Source organism: Rhinopithecus roxellana, chromosome 4 (genome assembly GCF_007565055.1).
Source record: "Rhinopithecus roxellana isolate Shanxi Qingling chromosome 4, ASM756505v1, whole genome shotgun sequence".
Lineage (NCBI taxonomy): Eukaryota > Metazoa > Chordata > Mammalia > Primates > Cercopithecidae > Rhinopithecus > Rhinopithecus roxellana.
The window spans coordinates 43,591,249-43,618,980 of record NC_044552.1 but is presented as its reverse complement, the minus strand read 5'-3'; the positions used below and the strand labels follow the sequence as shown (position 1 = coordinate 43,618,980).

General features: G+C 36.4%; 1 protein-coding gene across 1 annotated transcript in view; it reads left to right on the top strand.

The window, feature by feature from the left end:
* The window catches only part of PHF3 (PHD finger protein 3), an 81,614-nt gene that overhangs the window by 15,898 nt on the left and 37,984 nt on the right, over nt 1-27,732 (top strand).

Below are 27,732 nucleotides of genomic sequence, written 5' to 3'. Positions count from 1 at the left end.
TTTTTGGTAGAGACAGGGTTGCACCGTGTTGACCAGGCTGGTCTTGAACTCCTGACCTCAAGTGATCTGCCCACCTTGGCCTCCCAAAGTGCTGGGATTAGAGGTGTGTGCCACTGTGCCCTACCTAGTTGTGATTTTGTATCTGTTAACAAACTTTTGGCTAGTCCTCCTGCTCCTTCCCCTTCCCCAACTCTAGTAATCACTGTTGTACTGTCTACTTCTTTGAGCTCAACTCTTGCTGCTATGTATGACTGAGAGCATGTAGTATTTATATTTCTGTGCCAGGCTTATTTCACCTATTGTCCTACAAGCTCATCTGTGTTCCGATAAATGACAGAATTTTGTTCTTTTTTAATAGTATTCCATTGTGTATATATATCACATTTTCTTATCCACCTGTTGGTAGACACTTAGGTCAATTTCATATTTTGGCTATTGTGAATAGTGCTGCAATAAACATGGGAGTGCAAAGATACTGATTTCTTTTCTTTTAGCTATTTATGTCCAGTGGTGGGATTGCTAGATCATATGGTAGTTCTTAGTTTTTTGAGGAACTTCCATACTATTTTCCATAATGACAGTACTGATTTACATTCCCTCCAAGAGTGTGTAAGAGTTCCCCTTTCTCCACATTCTTGCCAGTGTTTATTATTTTTTATCTTTTTGATAATAGCCATTCTAAATGGGGTGAGATGATATCTCATTGTAATTTTGATTGGCATTTCCCAGATGATTAGTAATGGTGAGCATTTTCTTCATATGCCTGTTAGTCATTTGTATGTCTATTTTGAAAGATGTTTATTCAGCTTATTTGCCCATTTAAAAAATTGGATTGCTTTTGTTGTTGTTGTTTGAGTTCCTTATATATTCTGGATATTAATCCCTTGTTGGATGGGTCAGTTGCAAATATTTTCTCCCATTCTATAGGTTTCTCTTCACTCTGTTTATTGTTTCCTTTTCTGTCCAGAGCTTTTTAGTTTGATCTAGTCCCAATTGTCTGCTTCTGCTTTTACTGCCTGTGCTTTTGAGGTCTCCATAAAATCTTTGCACAGACCAATGTCCTAAAGCATTTTCCACCATTTTCTTCTAGTAGTTTCTTAGTTTTGGATCTTACATTTAAGTCTTTAATCCATTTTGAGTTGGTTTTTGTATATGGATAGAGATGGGGGTTAGTTTCATTTTTCTGCACATAGATATCCAGTTTTCCCAGCACCATTTATTGAAGAGATTATTCCTTCCCAAATGATTGTTTTGGTGCCTTTGTTGAAAATCAGTTGGTTATAAATATGTGGATTCATTTCTGGGTTTCTTATTCTGTTCCATTGGTCTGCGTGTCTGCTCCTAGGCCAGTACCATGCTGTATTGGTTATCATAGCTTTGTAGTATATTTTGAAGTCCAGTAGTGTGATAACTCTAGCTTTGTTTTTTTTGCTCAGAATTACGTCGGCTATTTAGTGTTTTTTTTTTTTGTGCTTCTGTGTATTGTGTGTGTGTGTGTGTGTGTGTGTGTGTGTGGTTTTGTGGATTGTCTTTTTCCATTGCTGTAAAGAATGTATTTTGGTAGGCATTGTATTGAATCTATACACTGCTTTTGGTAGGTAATATGGTCATTTTCACAATATTAATTCTTCTAACCACGAACATTGGATGTCTTTCTATTTTTTGGTGTGTGTTCTCTTTAATTTCTGTTATTAGTTTTTTTTGTAGTCATCTTTGCAGAGATCTTTAACCTCTTGGTTAAATTTATACCAACGTGTTTTACATTTTTTGGTGAGTAGGATTGTTTTCTTGATTTTTTTTCCCCACTAGTTTATTTTGGTATATAGAAATGCTGCTGACTTTTGTATGTTTATTTTGTATCCCGCAAGTTTAATGAATTTGTTTATAAGTTCTAGCAGTGTAGATAAACAGTTTGATTTCTTCCTTTCCAATTTGGGTGTCCTTTATTTTTATTTTTTTCTTCTGCTTAATTGCTTGGGCTAGGACTTCCAGTACTGTGTTGAATGGAAATGGGCGTCCTTGTCTTCTTTCAGATGTTAGAGGAAAAACTTTCAACTTTCCCCAACTTAGTATGATGTTGACTGTGGTTTGTCATGCCTTTATTGTGTTGAGATATGTTTCTCCTATACCTAACTTGTTGAGAGTTTTTATTGTGAAGGGATGTTGAATTTTATCACTTGCTTTTCCTGTGTCTGTTGAGATGATCATACTATTTTTGTTCTTCATTCTGTTGATGTGATGTATCATATTTATTGATTTCATATGTTAAACCATTCTTGCATTCATGGGATAAATGCTACCTGATCATGGTGAGTGATCTTTTTAATGTGCTGCTGGATTCAGTTTGCTAGGATTTTTTGCATTTCTATTAATCGGGGATATTGGCCTCTAATTTTCTTTTTTTGATGTGTTTTTGTCTGGTTTTAGTATCAGGGTAATGTTAGCCACACAGAATGAGTTAGGAAGAAGAATTCCCTCCTCTTCAATTTTCTGGAATAGTTTGAGAATTGGTATTTCTTTAAATGTTTGGTAGAATTCTGCAGTGAAGACTGGGTCCTCGGCTTTTCTTTGATGGGAGATTTATTTTTACAGAGAGAATCATGTTTAACATGAAAAATACATATTTAGTATGTGTAGCCATGCAGATGACATGGAAATACATTGGTTAAGACAAAGTATGTACTTTTAATTAAATGTTAAACAAGATGAACTATGAGCCTTGTAAGCACATGCTTACCCTTTAAGAATAAAAATTTCTGTAAGATTGATGATTAAGATTAAGTATCATTTTGAGTTTTACGTAGAGGGGTTCAGTTAAACGTGGAGTATGTTTTGAAGAGAGCAAAAGATAAAAGAGAGGTAAGTACTTTATAGAATTAGAGCTGTAACTTAGGGAAGAAGAGGAAATGCTGAAAGATCAAAAGAGTATGACCTGGTAGCTGCCATAGATATTTGACAGTTTATCATATTGACAAGAGATCTGACTTCTTTATGAATGAAAGGGAAAGACCTAGGTCCTTTAGATGGCGGTTAGAAGGAGGCAGAGTTTAAGTTGCTAAAAGGAGGAAGTTGTGGTTCTCCAAAATGGAATAATAGGTTCCCTTGCTGGGCATATAGGATTTTTGCTTTCGCTGGTTATGACCCTTTGACTGAGGTGTTTCACTGGGGATTCAGGCATCAGATAGTTATTTGTATTAGGTGATCTCTTTGTTGTTTTGTTTTGTTTTTGAGACGGGGTCTCACTGTGTTGCCCAGGCTGGAGTGCAGTGGTACAGTTTCAGCTCACTGCAACCTCAACCTCCCAGGCTCAAGTGATCTTCTCAACTCAGCCTGCCTAGTTGTTGGGACTACAGGTGCGTGCTGCCACACCCTGGTGAATTTTTTTTTTTTTTTTTTTGAGACAGAGTTTCGCTCTTGTTGCTTAGGCTGGAGTGCAATGGCGTGATCTCAGCTCACTGCAACGTCCACCTTGTGGGTTCAAGCAATTCTGCCTCAGCCTCCTAAGTAGCTAGGGTTACAGGCGCCCACCACCATACCCGCCACCATGCCTGGCTAATATTTGGTATTTTTAGTAGAGATGGGGTTTCTCCATGTTGATCAGGCTGGTCTGGAACTCCTGACCTCAGGTGATCCACCTGCCTCGGCTTCCCAAAGTGCTGGGATTACAGGTGTGAGCCACCACACCCGGCCTGTTTTTGTATTTTTTGTAGAGACAGGGTTTCACCATGTTGCTCAGGCTGGTCTCGAACTCCTGAGCTCAAGTGAGCCGCCCACCTTGGCTCCCCACAGTGCTGAGATTTCAGGCGTGTGCCACTGTGCCTGGCTTTAGGTGACCTTTTAAGGTCTTTTCTAACCTAAATTATCCATGAAACTGTTATTTCTTTTATAAAAAGAAATACTTTATAAAAAGAAAATATAAAAATTATTTTTTGTGTTCACTTTAGTCCTAAGTTCTATTGGTTGGCTTTATGTATTTCATAGCTTCTTTAAATTATATGCAATATAGCTTAAAAGCACAGTGATAACTACTACATTTATGTAAGCAGCTTTAATTGCTCTTAGTTCAGTTTATTTCTTGTCGTTTTCTTATGGTTTTTCTGGATTATAGACTGCTGTTCTATACAGATATTTCTTCTTTTTCTTTTTCTTTTTATTGCAGTGTTGGGGTTTTGCTATGTTGCCCAGGCTGGTCTTGAACTCATGGGCTCAAGCCATTCTGTGATTACAGGCATGAACCACCATGTCCGGCCCTGCTTTAGACATTTCTAATGGACTGTACTGTTCTTTTCAGATTATTTTTCCGTAGTCATTGCTGCAGCCATGCTTAATAACAAAAATAACAATTGAACTCAGAGATAAAACATATATATCTTTTAATGTAAATACTAAAATATCACTTTATAAATTCAGAAAATCCAGAGTAGGGAATTTCTGGCCCAAGGCCAGAGCTTTCCAGTTGAAGTCTTTATTTTGCATATTCTGTGGGTTTTCTGTTTTAATTCTATTTGCTTCCATTTATTTTTGCTTTCCTTAGCTTAACATAATGTAAAACTGAATATATCTTAGTTGTACTTTGCATTGACTAATTTTTTGTCTTTTTAACTTAAAATGTGAAATAAAATTAATCTTCATTACTGTATCTCTGATAGTTTTTGTTTCTTCATCTGTTGCTTAAATTTATTCCATTGTTATTCCTGTAACCCTTAAAAAAAATCAAGACACCTTGGACCACGACTAGTACAGTTTTTATTCTAGTACAGTTGCTGACTGTATGTTTGTATGTGTGTGTGTATAGTGTGTATAAACTTGCATTTTTGTGCTGTTACAAGAGACTTCTTTTTCCAAGATTTTGAGCCTACTATTTGTCTGTTGAATTCATTTTTTCCCTGGAGATCTGTTGCCCAGAGCCCCCTGTCTGGGTTTGTGATTTTTTAGGCATGTTATATATCTTCTATCTCTGAGCTTTACTGCTCTCCTTAATTAGAGCTATTGTTTCCCTGTGTTCCATCTTCTTTATTTTTTTATCTATACCCTCTTTCTTTGTTGAAGTCCTTGGTAATTTTCTAATACCCTCTAATACCCTCATACTTGACTAATGATTTGCTTTTACATAGAATCCAAAGTTGAATGTCACTTTTCCTTCAAATTTTATCTCGTTGTTTCTTAGCCTTCTAGCATTTAATGTTGCTGCTCTGTTGCCTGATACTTATATAAGGCTTGCTGCATTGTTAGGTTACCTTTCCTCCAACCCAGCTTTAGGATCTTCTCTTTACCTTTTGATGTTCTGAAATTGCAGTGATATATCTGCATTAGCCTTTCATTTATTTTCCTGGGCACTTGGTGGGCCTTTTCAATTTGGAGCGTGTTCTCTTAAACTTTGGGAACTTGTGTTTTCTCTGCAAACTCCTGGAAGACAGATGTTGGCTGGTGCTTTTTACCTATTTCTTGCATCTTTCCAACATTTTGCTTTATGTCTTTCTAGATATTTATTGCCATATTTTCTACCTCTTTGAATATTTCATTTTGACAAATATTTTACTGTTTCTAAGAAATCTTTCATGTATCCTCTTTATTCCATGTTTTTGGTAGTAGTCTATTCTCACAGGGATATACAGTAGACTTTTGAATAATGTGGGATTTAGGGGCATAGAACCTCCATTCTTTGCATTCAGAAATTCACATATAACTTTTATCTTCCTCCAAACTTAACTACTAATAGCCTACGTTGACTGGAAGCCTTACTGATAGCAGAAGCAGCTGATTAACACGTATTTTGTATATTATGTGTATTATATACCGTATTCTTACAGTAAAGTACACTAGAGAAATATTAAGACAGTCATCAAAAAGAGAACATGTATTCATTAAGTGGAAGTGGATCATTAAAAAAGTCTTCACCCTCATCTTCATGTTGAGTAGGTTGAGGAGGAGGAAGAAGAGGGGCTAGTGGCTAGTCTTGCTGTCGCATGGGTGGCAGAGATAGAAGAAAATCGATATATAAGTGGAACTGCACAGTTCAAACCCATTTTGTTCAAGGGTCAACTGAATAGGTGTCTCTTTAGATATAGTCTGAATTAATTTTTCTATTTGTTTATTTTGATCTTTCTCGTAGTACTGCATGCTTTGCCCAAAGGTCAGATTGTTTTTCGTTGGTTGTTAATGTTTACAATTAATAGGAAATCTAGCATGTTTTGCTGTGGGATAAGTAGGTTTTAGATAGATAGCCTGAGGTTATTTTGGGGAACCAGGGAGAGAAGTACCTTATCATTAGGTGATAACTGTCCTGTTTCCTTCAGTTCATTCAATTTAAGTTCAGGGTTAAGAAAATACTTTCTCTTACTTTGATTTCAATGCTTGGTTGTAGGCCTTGCTGGGTATTCAGGTGGGGGAGGAGATGAGGTTGACCTCTCAGTATTAAGGCTTTCAGTTAATCCTTAATGTCTAGCCCAGCTCACTACTTATGCTATCATTTCATTTTTAGAGGTTCTAAAAGTTTGTTGGACAAGGTTATTCACAGCCTCTTAAGCTTCCGCTTCTTTGGACTCTGGGCTGTGACTTTTTCATGCTCTGTTTTAGTTATCTTTTCTATTCAGTTTTCTCTTCATCTCCTAGAAATGTGTTTAAATCTTTCATTTGCTTTTAGTCTTCTCTTTATTCACTTCGTTGTTACAAGTTTTTACCTTCTGTTCCTTCTCATTTTAATGGGATTTGGGGATGGGAGAGAAAGATGTACGAAGTCTGCCGTATTGAATCAGTGACTCTTTTAATTACATCATAATAAATATAAAATTTCTGGCATCCAGTAATTCTTTCTTAGGGATTTTGGAACCCTCTCCATTATTATCTTGATGGTTATTTCTTTCATGGTGTATTTGCATTACTTTCCTTGCTTTCAGATTTTTTCACCTATTAGTAATATTAATCTTGTGTTAGTAATAAAGCTATCAACAAACTTACCTGAGTTTGCAGGGTTCTCCAGAGAAACAGAACCAATAGATTGTGTGTGTGTGTGTGTGTGTGTGTGTGTGTGTGTGTGTGTGTGTATGTTTATAGCGAGAGAGAGAGAGAGAGGGAGAGATTGATTGATTGATTTTAAGGAGTTGGCTTACGTGATTGTGGAGACTGGCTGTTAAGCCCAAAATCTGCAGGGTAGGGTGGCAGGCTGGAGACTTAGGGAAGATTTGATGTTGCAGTTTGAGTCCAAAGGCATTTTGCAAGCAGAATTTCTTTTGTTCAGGGGACCTCCATTTTTGTCTCTGAAGAGCTTTACCTAATTGGTTGTAGCTGACCCATATCGTGGAGAGTGATCTTTTTTACTCAAGTCTTTTGGTTTAAATGTTAATTATTTAAAAAATGCTTTCACAGCAGCATTTAGACTTGTGTTTGACCACATATTGGGGCATCATAGCCTAGCCAAGTTGACATATAAAATGAACCATCTGTCACCACAGAAAAGTTGATGTGAGTTAATGCATGCATGTTAATTAATTTGATTTAGCCATTCCACAGTGTATACATATTTCAAAACATGTTGTACACCATAAACATGTATTATTGTCAACTAAATAATTAAAAAATCAAATTAACTATCATAGTAAGGTTCCCAAAACTTGGAACATGATAAATTATTCTTTGAACTGCTATTTTATATATGTTGTCATGAAAGTAGTATTAATCTTAGGATTTTTGAGAAAGTGGTTTCAAGATGAGTATTGTAGGCAGATGCAGCTTAAAAAGAAAACCCCCAACTCTTTTCTCATAAGGAATTGTATATATAAAGGAAATTGAAAAAATAGTTAATATGTGTGGATGTTAATGTACTAAATACTGTGCAAAACCACTTTGCTAGTGCTGTCTTATTAAATCTTCATGACAACCTTAAGAGTCGTGGATACTACAGGTTGAGTATCCCGTATCTGAAATGCTTAGGACCAGAAGTGTTTCAGATTTTGGATTTTATTCTTTGGATTTTGGAATATTTGCGTTATACTTACTGGTTCAGCAAGCCTGGCTAATCTGAAAATCCCAACTCCAAAATGCTCCAATGAGCATATCCTTTTGAATGCCATTTTGATGTTCAAAAAGTTTTGTATTTTGGATTTTGATTTTTGGGTTAAGGATACTCAACCTGTATTATTAATCTCATTTTGTAGCCCAGTAGACTGAAGTTTTGAGAATGGTTAATTTCCCAAGGTTATTAGTATGTAAGTCATAGTACATGGATTGCAATCATTCTAATTGTTGTTGCCTTCAAGTACGTAAGTTCTGTTAAGATCTGTGCTCTCAATCGGTTCTCAGATTTCGTTTAGCTTTGTAGTCAGCAAGATTAGGATATTTTGTGTGTGTGTGTGTTGGTTTCTTTTTAGTTTTGTTCTTGAAAGAACAAAGAAGATAGTTCTCTTTCCTGTTTAAAGAATATATGTGTGTTTGTAGGAGAGATGTATGAGTGCCCGAAATGGCTCTTAGTTATTTTCCATAGACACTCGAACCATTCCCTGTTTTAACTGGAGTTTAATATAGAAGAGATAAGTATAATTTTTATACTCCATGTGACCCATAGTTAACCCGGACCATACACAGACTACTCACCAGTCGTCGGGGAGTTGAACATGCATATCTGTGGACCAAACCGATGATGTTTCTCTGCACCTACCAAAGGGAATCGGGTTCCCACATGCACTTAGGAAAAAAGAAAGACCACGTGGGTACCAGATATTGGACGAAACCCCACCCCTGATATTCAACGTGGGTTCTTTTCTATTTTCCTAAGCGTTGGCTGGTCTGAGAAATAAAGGGAAAGAGTACGAAAGAGAGAAATTTTAAAGCTGGGTGTCCGGGGGAGACATCACATGTCGGCAGGTTCCGTGGTGCTCATGGCTCTTAGTTATTAAAGACCAAGGACTTTAGAGAGAAAAACAGTCATTGGCCAGTGATTTTGTTAATCTTGAATACCAGAGAAGTGCTCTAAAAATGTGCCTTTGTTAAGTGCCAACAGGTAGACGTGTACTGCAAGCTACTTGAACCCTTCTTTATCAGATAAGGTTGATTCAGGATGGAATTCATCTAGATATAAGGAAAAAACCTCTAACTTCATACTCATTTTACAGTTGAAGAAATTGTGGTTTATGGATAAACATTACCTTGGATATTTTTTTTCTTTGTACAAGTTAGCTGATTTTGACTTTATTCATTTGTTGAATGTCTGTTATATGTCAGGTAATATGCTAGGCAGTGGACATACAATGTTGAGTAAAACAAAACTTGATCTCTTCTTACGGAGCTTAAAGTTTAGTATAGAAATAATTTTTCTTCTTATTTTCCCAGGATGTTTAGTAAGTCTATTTATTTAATATAAACTTACTGGGAGAGGTTGTCTTCCATGAGTTTTGAGTGTTCTTGAGCTTTCTTGCTCAGCATGGCAAGAATGCAAGGTCCTGACCACTCTTTTCCTGGACGGTTTCTCAGGGTCGTAATTATAGCAAGCAGCATTGAAGGATGACATTACATTTGCTCTCTTACCCCTACTTCTTAACTCTACACTCAGCAGGCTTGCTTACTGCTCGCTATAAAAGGCAATGCCTTCTCAACAATATTCCTCTCCTGTGTTTCAACCCATTGTGTGTGTAGGCATCTATATAGGCATACCTGTGTTGTCCCTGTGGAACTTGAGGTGACAGGGGGATCTTGTCATCATGCTGCTTGCTGTGCCATAGGTGACAGAGTTCTTTATCTTTTACCCAGTACCCTTGTGTTTTCTGTCAGTGAACATGAATCAGTAATAGGCTAGTTCATTAGTTTGTGAATAGGGTAAAAATCCCAGACCCTTTACAGTTCTTGCGGTTCTCAACATTACTGTGTTTTTTTTTTTTTTTTTTGAGATGGAGTCTTGCTCTGTCGCCTGGGCTGGAGTGCAGTGGCCGGATCTCAGCTCACTGCAAGCTCCGCCTCCTGGGTTTACACCATTTTCCTGCCTCAGCCTCCGGAGTAGCTGGGACTACAGGTGCCTGCCACCTCGCCCGGCTAGTTTTTTTTTTTTTTTTGTATTTTTAGTAGAGACGGGGTTTCACCGTGTTAGCCAGGATGTTCTCGATCTCCTGACCTCGTGATCCGCCCGTCTCGGCCTCCCAAAATGCTGGGATTACAGGCTTGAGCCACTACGCCCAGCCAGCATTACTGTGTTTAATCCCAGGAATTATTTATGAAGGTTTAGCAATACTTTAATTATTAAAGATATTTAAATTTAAGTAATTTACCTCTAGGAAGGCAGGGATTGCAACTATGTATGTTATTCATACCAGCACTAGAATAGTAGACATTTAGTAAATTTTGACTGGAAAAATGCGCAAGGAAAAAGTGGGACCAGATAATGAGACTAGAAGTTAATAAAATGTGTGATGCAGGTGCGGTACAACTTTGCCTCACAGATTTATAGCAATTACTGTTGAAGAGGAAACATTCCAAAGTAAAGAATACAGTGTCCTGAATGTAAAAACAAATTTGGTATCCAGGAAAAGGGAAATAATTTTTGACACTAAAAACTGGAAAGAAATTTCAACCAGTGTGATATGAAAAAACCTTTAACATAATTTCAGTGAACATAGGGCTTTTTCTTATATCCCTCAATGTATATTCCAGTATGAGCAGTATTACAGGGGCTAGCATCATGGTCTGACTGATTCAATCCCAGGATAGATTTTAACTTATCTTTCAAACAGCCTACCTTGGATATCAGTTGTCACTAGATTTTTAAATATATTGATAAGAAGATGAGTTATATGATACTATCTGAGAACTGTTGAGAATGTAATTAGCCTTTTGTTTTATTTTGCCCTATACATAAGTTTTATTAATCATCAGGACTGGGTATGAGATTGCATAAATTCAGGCTCTGATAAGAGTGTTTGTTAGAATAGGAGGCTGTTCTGTCCTTGTAGAGCAGGGGTCCCCAAACTGTGGGCCATGGACCAGTACCGGTTCAGGGCCTGTTAGGAACCCAGCTGCACAGCAACAGGTGAGCTGTGGGCAAGTGAGTATTACCGCTTGAGTTCTGCCTCCTGTCATGTCAGCGTTGGCATTAGATTTTCATAGGAGCGTGAACCCTATTGTGAACTCTGCATGTGAGGGATCTAGGTTGTGCTCTGCTTATGAGAATCTAATGTGTGATGATCTGAGGTAGAACAGTTTTATCACAAAACCACCCCCCCATCCATGGAAAAATTGTCTTCGTGAAACTAGTCCCAGGTGCCAAAAAGGTTGGGGGCAGTTGCTGAAGAGGATAGGGCCAAAATTTTCCTCAAAAAGTTATTTTGGGGTCCTCTGTAACATCTTAAATAGACAGGAGTAGCCCCACACCTTCAGACACGAAGATCATTTTGGTGTATTTTTTGTTTTATAGCCCACATTTAAAGTAAGAACTAGCTGAGTAAAATTAATCAATTTTATCCTCTTTAGTTCCAATGATTTTTCTTGCTGTTTTCTTCTAGTCATGGCAGGATTGCAGAATCCCTTGTTGCCATTTTTACTGTACTTGTTGCCTGGATTCTTTTGGAACTCTGTAGACCTGTGTCTTCTCTTCTTGTACTCTTTTCCCTTCCATATTTATTTGCTTAGTTGGAGGATCTTCTCAAAAGATTTCTGATCTGAATCTACTGGTATTGGTGCTATTTTCTGCCATCTGTTCTTTCCTAAAATACTGCCTTTTCCTAATTTTGGTCTTTTGTCATAGGTTTTTTATCATGTCTTTAAGTGAACCATGAATGACAAATTAGTTATCAAATATGTGCTTACATAACAAGAACGATAAATTGTCATGTAATGATTACATGGAAGTTTCCAGAAGTACGAGAATATCCAAAATGATGACATTGTTTAAAGCATAATTGATGTCATTTCTGTTTTCCTGCTAAAGCTAATTTCCTGTAAACAGAGTCTGAGATTAGGATGAGAGCATTTTAATGGTTGACAACTGCAGTGGGTACCAATCTCAGAAGATACAGTGTGAATAGTGCCCGTTTCAGGTGAGTGGACAACAGCCTGGATAGTTTAAGGAAGTGAATAAAAAAATAATTTTGGTACAAAGAATATCAAGGATCCTTGAGCAAATGTTTTCTTAACCTTAGTTTTGACCTCCTTTTCCTTTGTCTAATTAGCCTCATAATTATTAATTTTTTTTCTGTCAAGAAGAAAAATAAATAATAAAATCTGTAAGCTCTTTGCTATCTTTTGAGGACACTGATCAAAAAGAAATTCTGATAAAAGATAGAGAGCTGCATCTTGATTCTTACGGGATCTCAAGATGAGACTGGGTAATTTATAGTGGCCCAGAAGAGTGATTACTTGTTTCAAGGCCCTATCCTTGGTTCGCCTTCACTATCCTAGAAATAAATGTATCTGCCAGCTACAGAAGCTGAATTTCGTAATTCCTTGGCAGTGGCAGATTCTTGTTTTTTAGAGAAGTAGGAAAACTGGCTACCTAGATTTCTCCAAATCATAGACCTAGGCCTCCTCAGTCTCCCTGGCTGTCCATTTCTCATTTCCTCAGCCTCCTGTCTGACCCCAGAAACACTTTCTGTACTCTAGACTCTATATTCTTTTCCTAGTCTCTGTTACCATCATGAATTTGCTTCCCATAGGTTGTAATTTACTGAGTCGGCATCTTGATTTAGAATTTTTGGCCTTGGTTTTAGTTAGGATTAGGCTCAGCTAACAGAAAACTCCAGATAACAGTGGTATAAAGAAAGAAATTTATTTTGTCATGCAGTAGCTCAGAAGGAAGTGACTGAGAGCTATTATGGAGTTGCATAGTGCCAGGGACCCAGACTCCTTCTACCTTGCACTATCATGTATGATCACTAATTCCACCTTTATTGCATAATTTGAGATGGTCCCTGCAGCTATCAGATACTGATTCCACTCAGTAAAAAAGGGGAGGGACAGGTAATATCTCCTTCATTTAAAATCGTATCCTGAAAGTTGTATGTTCACATCCCATTGGCCACACCTTAGTAACCACAGCTATCAGTAAGGTAGATTGAAAAGTGTCATTTTTATTTTGGGTAACCATGTACCCAGCTAAATAATAGAAATTCCAGTAAATGAGGAAGAATGGCTGATTGGGCAACAGCTGGCAGTTTCAAGTACAATTTCTATAGCTCAGTCTGTGAGGAATCTGAGATCATTACCTTTTCCTAGCTTGCTGGTCATCCTGGGACCCAGGTTTGACCAATACTTGGCCTTTTTTCGGAGCTCATCCTGCCTCACTTGTCAAAGACTTCTAGACTGTATATCTGTATTTCCTCCCTAACAAATGGAACTTGGGAATCAGATAAAGTCCAGTTCTCTGTTCATAGAGCATGATCATTTGCTTGTATCAGAAATTTTAGAGGGAGATTGAAGTCTTGTTTCACTCTGAAGGAGATGGGTGTCAAAATTGCTACTTGTGTATTGGAGATATTTCATTAAGGTAAGCAAACTTTTTTGATTGTACATGTTTATACATAAGACATTTGAGTGCACACCAGTATTTTTATATGTGTTTTTATTACTTGTCTTACTATTCTACTGTATTAATGTATGTTGCATAACAAATACAGTAGATATTAAATATTTTAAAATGTTGAGCCATAGATAAAATATTTATACTTTTCAAATTATTAAGTAAAATTATTAGTTGTATAAGAACTTACTTAGAATGCATTATGATTGCACATGCTTAATTAGTTTTGGAAATTTCATCTTATTTTGATCTAATTTTTTACATATCTGGTTCCAAATTGAGCTTGATGCTGGGTTTTAATGGCTATCATAGCTGAAAAAGATAACTCGATTATACATGTATTTAAATGGAAGAAATTTATTGTAGGCTCTAGTTACTAAGTTATAATCTTAGTTTTTTTTTTGTTTTAAATACAAAAAAGCTTTTATTTTAGTTAGTTAGAACATTTCTGCCATCTTTCAGTGTGCTTGTTGTTCTTTTAAACTACTAGGAAGTGGTTACATTAAATAGTTATTACCATATAAGATCAAAATTCACTGAACTTTTTTTTTGTTTGGAAAAATTTTTAAATGTCCAGATTAAAAACATTTTTTTTAAGTGCCTCATTTTCATTTTTAGCCATATATCACATAACAGTGAAAACGTACCTAAACATCAATTTTCTTAGCCCGTGTTTTTTCTTTTTAAAGTAAGAAAAGAGTTACTTTCTTATCACTAAAATACCATTTTATGTAGAAGGGACAGATGAAAGGTGTCTGTTTTCTCATATGACTTATCACATCTGCTTATAATAGAAAAGGCCAGCATGTTTGTAACACTTGTCTCATTTGTAGAACATTTATTTTGTAAAACAAAAATTCATTTTGTAAAAAAAAAATAAGTATAGTAGCTCTGTTAAGGCCTTTGCTGTGAATTAATGGAGAATTTTTATGTGCCATAAAGATTTTAGTAATTACTTTCCATTTCATTAAAATTGCTGTTTTGTTTTGTGGTGGGTTTTTTCTTTTTTTTTTTTGAGACAGAGTCTTGCCCTGTTGCCCAGGCTGGACTGCAGTGGTGTGATCTTGGCTCACTGCAACCTTGGTCTCCTGGGTTCAAGTAATTCTCCTGCCTCAGCCACCCAGGTAACTGGGATTACAGGTGCCTGCCACCACGCCTGGCTAGTATTTTTGTATTTTTAGTAAAGACGGGGCTTCATCATGTTGGCCAGGCTAGTTTCGAACTCCTGACCTCAAGTGATCCACCCACCTCAGCCTCCCAAAGTGCTAGGATTACAGGCATGAGCCCCCGCACCTGACTTAAAATTACTGTAAACAGTCTACTGTTTTACAAAGTATTTTTAGTGTAAAAGGAACTGTATTTATATTAATGACATTCTGTAACAATGCAAAGTGCTGAAGCCAAACAAATGCATTAAGGGTATCAATTCCTCTCTACTTTATGGAATTTTTACTCTTTCAGTATCCTTCCTTTTGGATAAATTGACATGTATTCATCAAGGATACTAGTGGCAATCTGATTAAATATTAGTTAAGTTTGATTTCTTTTTGGTTTTTAGGTAACATTTAATCATAGATTGATTGTCATGTCTACCCCTTTAGTTATACACACCACGTTAGGAAATGATTTGCTTAATGTGTAAAGTGTAATAAAAGCTGCAATAAGGATGTCTTTTGAAAGAGTGACTAATTTAGAGGTAGTATCTTTTTAAGCTATACTGACTGTTTTTTCATGTGTTTCTCCATAAAAAGTTCTGCTGAATGCCTGACAAACTTTGACTTTGTCTTTATGAGATCAGGGAACGCCTAGTAAAAGTAAATATTTATAACTTACTCTGGGTACTGACATTATTGTTGTTCATCTTAGTTTTTTACGTATATATGTATTTACATATATATGTGACATAAATATTTTAATAATCTTTAATACATTTATTTGCTTAGTTTTTGTCAGCATTTTTTTTCTTTTAAAACATTTCCTCATATTGTAGAGTCGTTCCTCGGTATCCATGGGAGATTTGTTCCAGGACAACTCCCTGCCACAATACCAATATACTCAATATGTTCAAGTCTCTGATATAAAGTGGTGTAGTATTTGCGTATAACCCATGCATATCCTCCTATATATTTTAAATCATCTTTGAGTTATACCTAATATAATGTAAGTGCTGTGTAAATAGTTGTGGTACAGTGTTGTTTAGGGAATAATGACAAGAAAAAAAAGTCTGTACATTTTTCATACAGGCATCATTGTCCCCCTCCTTTTTTTTTTTTTGAGATGGAGTCTTGCTCAGTTGCCCAGGCTGGAGTGCAGTGGCATAATCTCAGTTCACTGCACTCTCTGCCTCCCGGGTTCAAGCCATTCTCCTGCCTCAACCTCCCAAGTAGCTGGGATTACAGGCATGTGCCACCATGCCCAGCTAGTTTTTGTATTTTTAGTAGAGACAGGGTTTCACTGTGTTTGCTAGGCTGGTCTTGAACTCCTGACCTCAAGTGATCTGCCTGCCTTGGCCTCTCAAAGTGCTGGGATTGCAGAGGCGGGGTCTCCCTAAGTTGCCCAGGCTGGTCTTGAACCCCTGGGCTCAAGCAATCCTCCTACCTTGGCTTTTGAAAGTGCTGGGATTACAGACATGAGCTACCATACTCAGCCTTCCCAAATATTTTTGATTTGCCGTTGGTTTTATTCACATACGAAGAACCCATGGATTTGGAGGGTTGACTGTATGTCCTTTTAAAAGACACTTTAAACTTTAAATATGTTTTGGAACAAAGTAGACTGTAAATCAGATATATGCTATTTAGATACCTGGTTAAGGATACTTGTTGTTTTAAGCTTTAAAAATTTTTTAAATTTAATTTTGTATTTTAAAAATATAAAACATACCAAAAAACAAAGTGCAGTGTACTCACATTTAGTCATCACCAATATTCAACAGCTGTTCCTCCATCCAGTCTACCCATTTAGTTAAACTTCATCATATATCTTCCCAAAAAGGACTTATACATAACAGTACCATAACTACACCTAAGAAACAATTTCCAAGTATCATCTAATATTCTGTCCATGTTCAAATTAGTCATTTGTCCCCAATACATACAATACTAATTTTTTCCTTGGGAAACAAAGGTCTCTTCTTTTAGCAACATCCTGAGTTTTAGATTTTTTAAATTGTATTTTCTGCAAGTTGGAAATTAGGTTTAATAGCTTGATTAGAGACAAACATATTTGGCATTCAGAAAACTTCGTAGGTAAAGCTGTGTAATGTCACATCTTAGAATGTTTATCATCTGACTCGATGTTAAATTGGATTACTGGGTTAAGGTGGTGAGAGCAAAATCTCTTCTTCCTAAGTACTTGAGATGGCAAGTAATCTACACAGAGATGCAGCTTTGGCAATATGAAAATATTTAGTTCCTCATCAGCGTTTTTCCTAATGGTTTTATGCATCCATGGATGATATTCGCTGGAATCAGTTGTAGTGAAGTGATGGCTTTCTATATTTAACTTTTCTTTTACATTTATTTGCTGGCATTCTGGTAAGGGAAAGTTTTGTTTCATTACCTGGTTGCTTACAGTTCCTACTGAAGAGGCAGATTAGAAGGAAAGAATGAACATTTCAAAGTTAGGAGTTGGAGGAATGATCTTTCAGAGTAAGGAGTTTTGGTGAAATGATTACTGCTAGTGGCAGAGGTGGCAAATGGTTTTTTTTTTGACTTTCCCTTTTTTTTTTTTTTTTGAGACAGGCTGTCACTCTGTTGCCCAGGCTGCAGTGCAGTGGCGTGATCATGGCTCACTACAGCCTTGACCTCGTGGGCCTAAGTGATCCTCCACCTCCTGGGCTTAAGTGATCCTCTTGCCTCAGCTTCCCAAGTAGCTGGGACCACAGATGTGTACCATCACACCTACTAATTTTTTTTTTTTTTTTTTTCGTTTTTGTATAGATGGGGTCTCCATGTTGCCCAGGCTAGTCTTGAACTCCTGGGCTCAAGTGATTGTCCCGCGTGGGCTTCCCAAAGTGCTGGGATTGTAGGCTTGAGCCACTGCACCTGGCCCTCTTTCCTTTTTGATGGTTATAATGAGTTAATAGATTGAAAAGATATATATCACATTGCTTTTTTCCTTATGATGCTCAAATTTTTTTTTTTAACCAAATCACCTCACAATGTAGTCAGTGAGATGTACTTTTAAATGTGTGTTCCATTGCATAGTTTTGTTACCGTTACAGAGGCAGAATGCTTCTAAAAGTGCTTGTTGATTTTTTTCATTCTGTGATTTTTAATTTTGGCCTTAGGACCATATTTTCCTCTGTTGCATGTATAATTACAGTCAGTTTCAGTATAAGATTTCTTGATATGCAACTTCAAAAAGCACATGAAACATGTAAAAGGAGGTCAGTTTAGAAATTAACTGATCGGTTGTGAAGGTTTGGTAGAAAATTTTTTCCTTAGCTTGAGGCTGAATGTTGATGAAATGCTTTAAATTAAATTTGATACACACTGGTGACAGGAAAATTGTCAAATAAATGACCTTGATTAGTGGACAAAGCAATCTTGGCTTTAATACAGAAACATTCTTGTGATGATTTAGGAAAATAATTATTGTAAATAAATCTTCAAGAAACTGACATTTAAAAAAGTATATTGATAGTTCTTCCTTTTTAAAGCAGTATAGTGAACATAGTTTAGCTTTTAACTGTTGATTTATTAGTCTTGGGAAACAAATGATTGTATTATTACTTATTAGCAATGTCCTTAGGTACTGTTTTTGTAGGTAAGGCTTTTGGTCCCTGTATTAACTGGGCCTGGGCCAAATACACTAGGAAAAAATTGCTTTTCAATGATGTGTTTCTCCTCTTTTTATAATACTGTCTTAGGACGTCGTACTTTATCTTTCTCAAACATCTAGAATATTCGATCCATTCATCTAATTGTGAAAGGCCAGGAAACTTGAGTTAATAGAAATATGTGAAATAAAAATAAGAGACTACTTATAAAGGTGTGTATATATGTAAAACACATGGACAGAAATAAACCATATTAAAGTAGGTTTTCTCTGAGGGTTTCTATATACTTGATTTTTCTTGAGGAAGGCTCTAGAGTTGGAAAGCTAACTGACATGAACTTGATGTAAGGGATTACCCATTCTCAACTGTTCATAAGAGGCCAGAGAAACTTCTGGAAGATAACAGGAAGCATTTACTGACTTTTAAACCTACATTATAGAATGGAGCAAGATACATTTTACTGTTGTTGCAAGGCTAAATACATATAATACTAATTTTTTCCTCATTAAGTTATGACATTTATCTAGGTATGTTTATCAGAATTGTGTTTTCCAAGTTGTAATAATTCTCTTATGTGTTCCAAATTTATTGCAGAGTTGACTTTTTTTATTCTATTCAGGTTCATATCTTTAATCTCTGTAATATATTTGATGAAAGTTCCTTTTATATAGGCTTTTTTATACTCTTAAAAGGAGACTTTGATTCCTAGGCATACACCTGAAAAAATACTACTAATTCTGTCTTTTTGAGTGAGCAGCTTTTTTTGTAGTTATTTGGTTATTCCATGTTTGGATGCTTCCTTCTCATCCGTGCTTTCTAAACTATCATCCTAACTGCCTGGGTTAGTCAACACTACTGTGATGGTGTAGAGGTGTTTTATTCTATTTCTTTTGATTGCTGAGGATAATAACTTCTGATTTGAGTCTAGTTGAACATGGAGGTTCTCATCTCTTGAGATAGAGCCATGATATTTTTGTATGCACTCATGCATTTGTTCATTTAAGCTATGTTTTAAAACGGAGTATTTTATGTTCCAGCTGCTGTTCTAGCACTAGTGATACATCAGAAAACAAAAGAATAACAAATTCCTGCTCTTGGGGAGTTCTGTTTAGTGGAGTATATAGTACCATAATAGTCTTTTCCTGGGCTACTACAAATTAGGGCTGTTAATTGTTTAACTCATTTTCCTGGCCTCTCTTACGTACTGAAAAAATTAATGTGATTCTCTAAGAACTCTGCGTGGTCCTGTTTGTGTCTGTTTTTTTCATATGTTTGAGTAAATGCAACTGAAATGTTACAGAACAAAGTGCCTAGTTGGGAATTGACTTATTAGAATGTGAAACTCAGTGAATAATAATGAGATCCATATTATAATATGGTTGAACCTTTTTTTTTTTTTTTTTTTTTAAACCTATTCCTGTTTTACAGTAACGTGATTTTCATTAAATAACATTCCAGGGATCAGCAGTTTACAACAATCATATGTAAGGTATAATGATTTGCTTTGAGATAAAAGTGATTGGTACTGTACTGTTTGTTTAACAAATGTTTATTTCATACCTATCGTATGCCAGACTGTTTCCAGTGCTGGAGGATAGAGTGGTGTTTGAGACAAAGTCCTTGCCCTCATGGAGCTTGTAAGTATTAGGTTGGTGCAAAATTGATTGCGACTTTGGCCATTACTCTGAAGAGGAAGAAATACAATTACTTTTGCATCAACCTAATACATTGTAAGGTGATAGAAAATGTCTAATTGTTTTTTTGGTGGCAGAAGTCCATGGTTTATTTGACTTGGGCTAGTTAGGGCGGGCCTCTCTCTAACATGGAGAGTAGCTGCATGCTGAGATACTTGTAGTGGCCAGCCTTTTGAAAATCCTAGGCAAGTAAAGTACGTTTTAAGCAGAGAAATAGCAAATGAAGTGTACTCAAAATGATGTTTAGTTTATCAGATTAAAGTAATTCATGGTTACCAAATAGTTTTAGTATCTCTGAGGGTTGTGTTTACATGATTACATTCATATTTACAGTTGTTTTGTTTTTTTTGAGACGGAGTCTTCCTCTTTCGTCAGGCTGGAGTGCAGTGGTGTGATCTTGCCTCACTGGAACCTCCGACTCCAGTGAGGTTCAAGTGATTCTCCTGCCTCAGCTTCCCGAGTAGCTGGGATTACAGGCACGCACCACCACGCCCAGCTAATTTTTGTATTTTTAGTAGAGTCGGGGTTTCACCATGTTGGCCAGGATGGTCTCGATCTCCTGACCTTGTGATCTGTCCGCCTCGGCCTCCCGAAGTGCTGGGAGGTATGAGCCACCGTGCCCGGCCCATATTTACAGTTTTTTACTGAACCAAGTCTGTAATTGGTGGGCTGTATAAATAAATGAACTGTGAGACAGTAACTTTTTCATGTGCTATTGCATAAAAAAAATCTAAGAAATAAAAATAATATTTAAACAATTAAGAAGCAATTCATAAAGTATTCTCCTCTTCTCCACAGACACACATACTCATATTGACAGAGTGTATACTTTATGTCACTGTAGGTTTTCTAGAATTGGTTAGTGTCTGGCCAAGTGCCTCTTTTCTGCCTGTTTTTATATACATAGGGCAGACAGAGCTAATCCAAATGAAAATTTGGAATGTGTTTTTTTTTATTTTTCTTAATTTCATAATGTTGCTTGGTAGCTTAAAAAACACTTTTATACATTTTTTTGCCTTTATTGTAATGTCCTATATTTAGATACTCCTTTAATGATATTAAAAGATCATATTTTATGGTTAAGTTTCTACTGCTCTGTTTTCCACAGGTATGGTTTGTGGTTACATGATAGGATATCTACTGTTAAAGCAAACTAAATATGCCTGAGAAGGACACTACTTCTATATTTCAGTGCTTGTGGATGAGCCATAACCTAGCTTAATAGGCAGACAAGATTGGAAACCTAACCTGGAGTATGTGCCTGTACAATAGCTGAGTACTGGTCAATCCCAGTGGCCATACTTGAACCACAGTTGAACACAGTGTTCAAACTGTTCACATAAGGCAAACGCCAACCTGTAACCAATCCAGCTATTTCTGTACCTCACTGCCGATTTCTGTATGTCAGTTCCCTTCCCTTTTTTGTCTATAAATTTGTTCTGACCGCGAGGCACTCTAGGAGTCTCTCTGAATCTGCTCTGATTTGGGGGGCTGCCTGATTCATGAGTCGTTCACTGCTCAGTTAAGCTCCTTTAAATTTATTTCTCTTCAAGTTTTCCCTTTAACACTATCTTATTCTTTGTTTTGTCTATGCTTGGGATTTTTTTTTTTTTTAATGTCAACAATCTTGTATTACCAAATGTGCAGGATTAACACTTTAACATGGCTAACAGCGGAAACAGCACCTCTAACAAGTTCAAGTATGGAGGTGTAGACCCAATAAAGATTGTCTCTTAGAAAAGGATTGAAAAGATACAGGTATCTGCTTAAGTATTTTTTGTTTTTAAATAGTTTTCCAGTGTTGCAGAAAAAATATCCCAAAGTGATTTCTGTTCATAAAAAAGCAGCATTAGGCAGCCTGTGCTGCCTTATAAACCCCAACTCAGGATAACCATAGGATAAAATCAACCCCCAAAACATTAAAAAAAAAGTCACCCTTTCTTTTCATCCTTCTCTAGCTTCGACTGCTTATTCCACGAAACATCTAATAACGGGAATAAGCAAGACCCAGCTCACTTCTTTCAGCCTTTTGTCTGTTTATTAAGGTTGATCCTTCACCTCTACAACAATCAATACATTGATCTCTAATTTCTGGCTCAGGTTACTAGAAACTTGCAAAACATCCTTATGTTTTCTTCAAGGATGGGCCTGAGGGTTCCTTGAAAAATCAAGGGGGCAGAGTACCCACCTGAGACTGGAATGCCTGCCAGGCCCTTTCTAAGCAAAAGCATCCCATTACCTTTCAACTGAAAGTCTAACCTACCAGGTAAGAACAAGTAGCAAATGGGCACTAAACTGTGGCTGTACCAAAAAGGTGAATATCTCCTCCTGTTAACCATAAAGGTAAGGGAGTTGACAGGAGCCAAGTATTTGATCTTATCTGTCTTTAGAGTTTGCATAGTTTAGGCTGAAGTCATATTGCAGAGAAAAACATTCAGTCAAAGGATAGGGGTGGCTTTTGCTGTATCTGGTAAAGCTGCCATTCCTGGGCAGCCAAATTCGTTGCTCTTTTATAGAAGCTCTTTTCCCTTATACAAAGTACTTAAGAATTAATAGGGAAATTTTAAATTTGACTTAATAACTGACAAACTTAAAGACATACAAAAAGGCAGTATATAAATCCACAAAGTATTCAAGCTTTTTTAGTAACCCCCATTTTTTTTTTAAATCTGAAATTAGTGCTAATGAGTTCTTGAGACTTAATATGCAGCTCTTTGCACTGTAAATATTTTATATTTTTGGAGAAACATTTGATATCTAAGACTAAAATGAATACATATATATTTGTGTGTATATATATACATATATGTATGTGTGTATATATATACACCATATATGTGTGTGTGTATATGTATACCATCTTCGACTCAGTGAACCTGTGTTTTAAAATGTATCGTAAGAAAGGAATAGAAGAGGGGAAGAAAAGCATTATTTATATAGCATTGTTTATTTTTTTCAAACTAAGAACATGATAATATCTACAGGGATAAATTCATTCCCAAATAGTTAATTGTATGTAACATACAACTCGATGGAGTGTGTCATGCCTCCGCCTCTTTTTGGGATGAATCTGTGACTCATCCATGAAGGAAAGAACTCTTACCAAAGGGTGGCCAAGTAGAGAGTGGTGGTCTTCTGTGATGTTAGAGGGGAAAATTGTAGGGGTTCTGTTAAGAGGAGTTGTTCACATATTTTCTTATTATACTTAAAAAACACAAGCCGTATAAAATAGATAACTATTCTTTATTGTTGTGATACTGCACAGATAGGTTCTTTTTCCCCCTCAAGTCTGATACTTACTGCCAACTTTGTAATAGAATAAATAACTGACATAGAAGTATAATAGTTGAGCTAAGTTTGACCTTTGTGCTGCCTGCATAATTAAGGCATTCCAAATGTGAAGAGCTCCCTCCTATTCCTGATTTGTCATTCTCCCCCTTTGTATGGTATTAAAGTTATTTAAACAAATCTCTTGAGCAGTGCAATAAATTTAACTCTGAATGGTTTGATTTTATTCTCTTTATCTCATTTGCGCCCTTTCCAAACAGATAGGTTTAATTTAAATAGTCTGGAGTTAAAATAGTACCAATGTCAGGAGGACTTCACTTAAGCAAGTTTAATTAGGGCAATTTGGGGTTGGGATGGGAGGAATTTTAATGTGATGTAAAATCAGGCTCGAAGAGATTTCTGAGTATGATCATGGACTTTATGCCAAAATTTTAAAACCATTTGGGGTTAAATTTATTCCATTTCTCAACAATAGGGATTGGTTTAAATCACTTTAATACCACACAAAAGGGAGAATTACAGGGCAGGACTAGTAGGGAATTTTTACATTTGTTATGTGATAATTATGCTGGCAGCACAAAGGTCAAACTCAGCTTAACTACTTCTAGGTCAGTTATTTCCTCTGTTATAAAGTTGGCGTTAAGTTTCAGACTTGGGGGTAAAAATGAGAATTTTTTCCAGAAATAGTTCTGGAATATACAAGGGAAGAAAAAACATACTGGAGGTGCTTCTGTTGTTGGGGCTCTTGTTCAGCATGAGAACTCTGGAAACTCTAAAGGCAATGTAGAGCTTGATTTAATGTAGAAATGGATTTTTGAGTTGAAGGAAGTGTGTTGTCAGGAGGAGCAGGAGTTCAAAAAAAGATGCATGCTTGGAAATCTTACCTTGAGAAATATCCCAAATGCAGTCTTAGTTACTCTAATTGTAGATTGTTGACCAAGAGGTTGTTCAGGGATAGAACCTCAAGTCATTACTTACCTTCCAAGTTATTTTCCGGCACATATAAACATTGTCAGATCTCTGTTGATTTTTCCCTCTTCTGTCCCTTTCCTTCTCTCCACTTTCCTCCATTAAACTTAAAAGCGACTACAATTATTGTCATTCTTCATTTACTTACTCCTTAACTCCTACTCATCTGATTCTCTGCTTTGTGTGTCAAACTAGTGGATTTATCTCCTTTATTTGTTCTTTGGGTTGCAGTTAACCTTCCTGATTCCCACTACTATGAAATTTTTGTGATGCTGCTTTATCTTCACGCATCTTTGGTCTGATATTTTTCCTTCATATCATCAGTATATCAAAAAAGTGAAGTCAGTATGTTACTTCCAAATTTGTTCTTTCCAACTTCTCTGTTTGGTCAGTAGAAACATTTTTTTCTCACTTATCAAGGTTTAAGTTCTCCCAATCTGTCTTTTCCCTTAATGCTTTTATTCAGCAAATATTTTCTGGAATACTTACTATATACAAGGTTGTGATTCTAGATTCTGGGGATTCAGCCACAAGTAAGAGACAAAGGTCTTTACCTGTGCAGCTTATGCTCTAGTGGAGAAGACTGTCAGACAGATAATTAATGTCATGTAGAGAAACATTTTAAAGGATAAAGTATGCTAAGGATCCGTAGGCAGTAATGGGAATATGTGCTGTTTTGCATAAGGTGGTTAGGGCAGATTTCTCTGAGAAGATGGTATCTAAGTAAAATCTGAATGAAGGGAAAGAATGAGTTATGGGTATTTGGGAGAAGAGCCTTCATGCAGAGGGTATAGCAAGTGCAAAAACCTGGAGATGGGCTTATGCTTCCCTATGTTCAGGAAAAGCCATTGTGACTGGAGGAGAGTGAATCAGCAGGGGGAGGAGATGAAGTCAAAGAAGTTGGCAGGAGAAGATCCTGTTATAGGACCCTATGGGCCCTGGCTAGGATTTTGGGCTTTATGTCTACATGTGTTGGGAAGGTTTTAGAGGATTTTGAACAGAAGAATATTAACGTGATCTGACTTAATATTTTAGAAGAATCACAGTGATAACTGTGTGGAGAATAAACTGTGTCCGGGGAGAGGGGATGGCAGTAGAGAAACCTGGGACGCTAGGAGGCTGTTACAGTCTTGATGAGAGATGGTGATTTGGGAGTAGAATGTTAGCTGGTCAGATGTGTGATACATTTTGAAGATAAAGCCAGCAGGATATGCTGATAGCTTGGATGTGTCAGATATGGGGAGAGGAGCTAAGGACAGTTCTTGAGTTTTAGAATTGAACTAGGTGATTGGAGATTCCATTTACTCTGAATACCTTGGGAGGAACAGTTTTTTGAGGGGGAGGGAGGATTGATAGAATCAGTGTTTATTTTTGGTATGTTAACTTTAAGGTACTTGTTAGACAACTTAATGAAGATGTCAGATTACACTCTTCTGAAAGTCTCATGAGCTTTGGGTTGGAGAAGATACCTGTGGGAATCAGAGTATAGATGGGCCAGGATAAGATCACCTTAGGAATAGGTGAGTGTGAAGGGATACGTGAATATGAGTGTAGATAAAGAAGAAAGATGGAGGGACTGAACTGTTGGATCCTTCAATATGTAGATGTCAGCAGGAAGAAAAGGCTTTATCAAAGGCTGTTGAGAAGTGGCTAGGGAAATGGGAGGATGTGATATCCCAGAAGTGAAGCAAAAAAAATGGAGATTCAGAAAGTGGAGAGGAATCAGCTATGTCAGATGTTGCAAGGAAATGGAATAATTTAAAACCTTATAATTGACCTTTGGATTTGGCTTGCTAATCCTGTTGATTCTGCTTTGTAATATAGCTCTAAAATTCATTACATGACTTCACTCCCTGTCAACAAACACTATTAATCAGGCTTTCCTCCTGATCTGTTTTTCTATTTTGGATGGTTCTTTTTTCTCCTGTTTACGTTGTAGAATACATGCTCATTATAGAAAACTTGGAAAACTCAGAGAAAGTATAGTGAAGGTTAAAAAACAACAGCAATGGCAAAATTCCTTACAACTAGAGATAATCACGATTGAACAGTCTGTTGTGGTTTTCCTGTTAATGTTTCTTATGCATCTTTGTAATGCATATACTATATATATATATATGCTTTTCTACAGAATTAATGAAAAGTAGTCTTAAAATTTGCGTATTTAAAGGAACGTAGTAGACCTGTAATCTAATGTCAAAACTTTTTTGAGGCTGAGTGCAGTGGCTCATGCCTGTAATCCCAGCACTTTGGGAGGCCAAGGCAGGCGGATCACCTGAGGTCAGGAGTTTGAGACCAGCCTGGCCAACATGGCAAAACCCCGTCTCTACTAAAAATACAAAAATTAGCTGGGCGTGATGGCACACACCTGTATTCTCAGCTACTTGGGAGGCTGAGGCAGGAGAATCACTTGAACCTGGAGGTGGAGATTGCAGTGAGCTAAGATGGCACCACTGCACTCCAGCTTGGGCAACAGAGTGAGACTCCATCTCAAAAATAAAATAAATAAAATTAAATAAAATAAAATAAAATAAAATAAAATAAAATAAAATAAACAAAATAAAAAAATACCTGAGGATGTATGTGAATGTGTGGCAACAAATATTCCATCATGTTGGAATACCTAACTGGACTTCCTACCTGTTTTTACGCAAATTATATCTTAAATGAATCCTGATTAATTTTTCTAAAGCATATTCTTCAAACTTTTAGTGCATAGCATAATGGTTAAAAGCATGGGCTCTATTTTTACTTTTATAATACATGCTTATAGCAGGAAATTTGGAAAATAGGAAAAAGATATATTCTTATCTGTTTATGGATAAGAATTACTGCCTATGATTACTGGTAAAATTTTCATCTGTTTTCTGCCATTCTTTTTTTTTTTTTCTATCTAAATGTACATACGCAGGCATTTTATTTGTGTGTTTGTTTCTAACGAGGATCACACTGTGTTTTCTGATCAGCATTTTTCTTCACAATCCATTCTTTCCTCTCTTTTTAAATTTATTTTGATCAAAGCATATGAGCCAGTTTCATGATTCTGTTTGTTGTCAAATTGCTCTTCAAAAAAAATTGTGTCATTTAAAAGTAAACTTATGAAGAATTTTGTTCTCTTTAAATTTTAGGATAGACCACTATCTTGTTGAGCTCTTTTAAATGAAGTTCTACTTGGACACAAAGATGAGGACTAGATAACTCCTTGAGGTTCCTTCTAACCCCTAGGATGAAGATAATAACTAACATTTGTATAGTGCTCTAAAGTTTACAGAGTGAGTTCTCATACATCATCTCACTTGATCCTCACAACAGCCCTGTGAGGTAGGTAGGACAGGTATTGTTATTCTCATTTTAGAGATAAAGAAACTGATAGAGAGGTTAAGTGACTTGATCAAGGTGTTTTTCTTTTTTCTTTTTTCTTTTTTTTTTGACGTTCTAGTAAGCATTTGAATCCAGACCTTCTGATCTAAATAATCACATTCTTTTTGGCAAGATTTCGTACA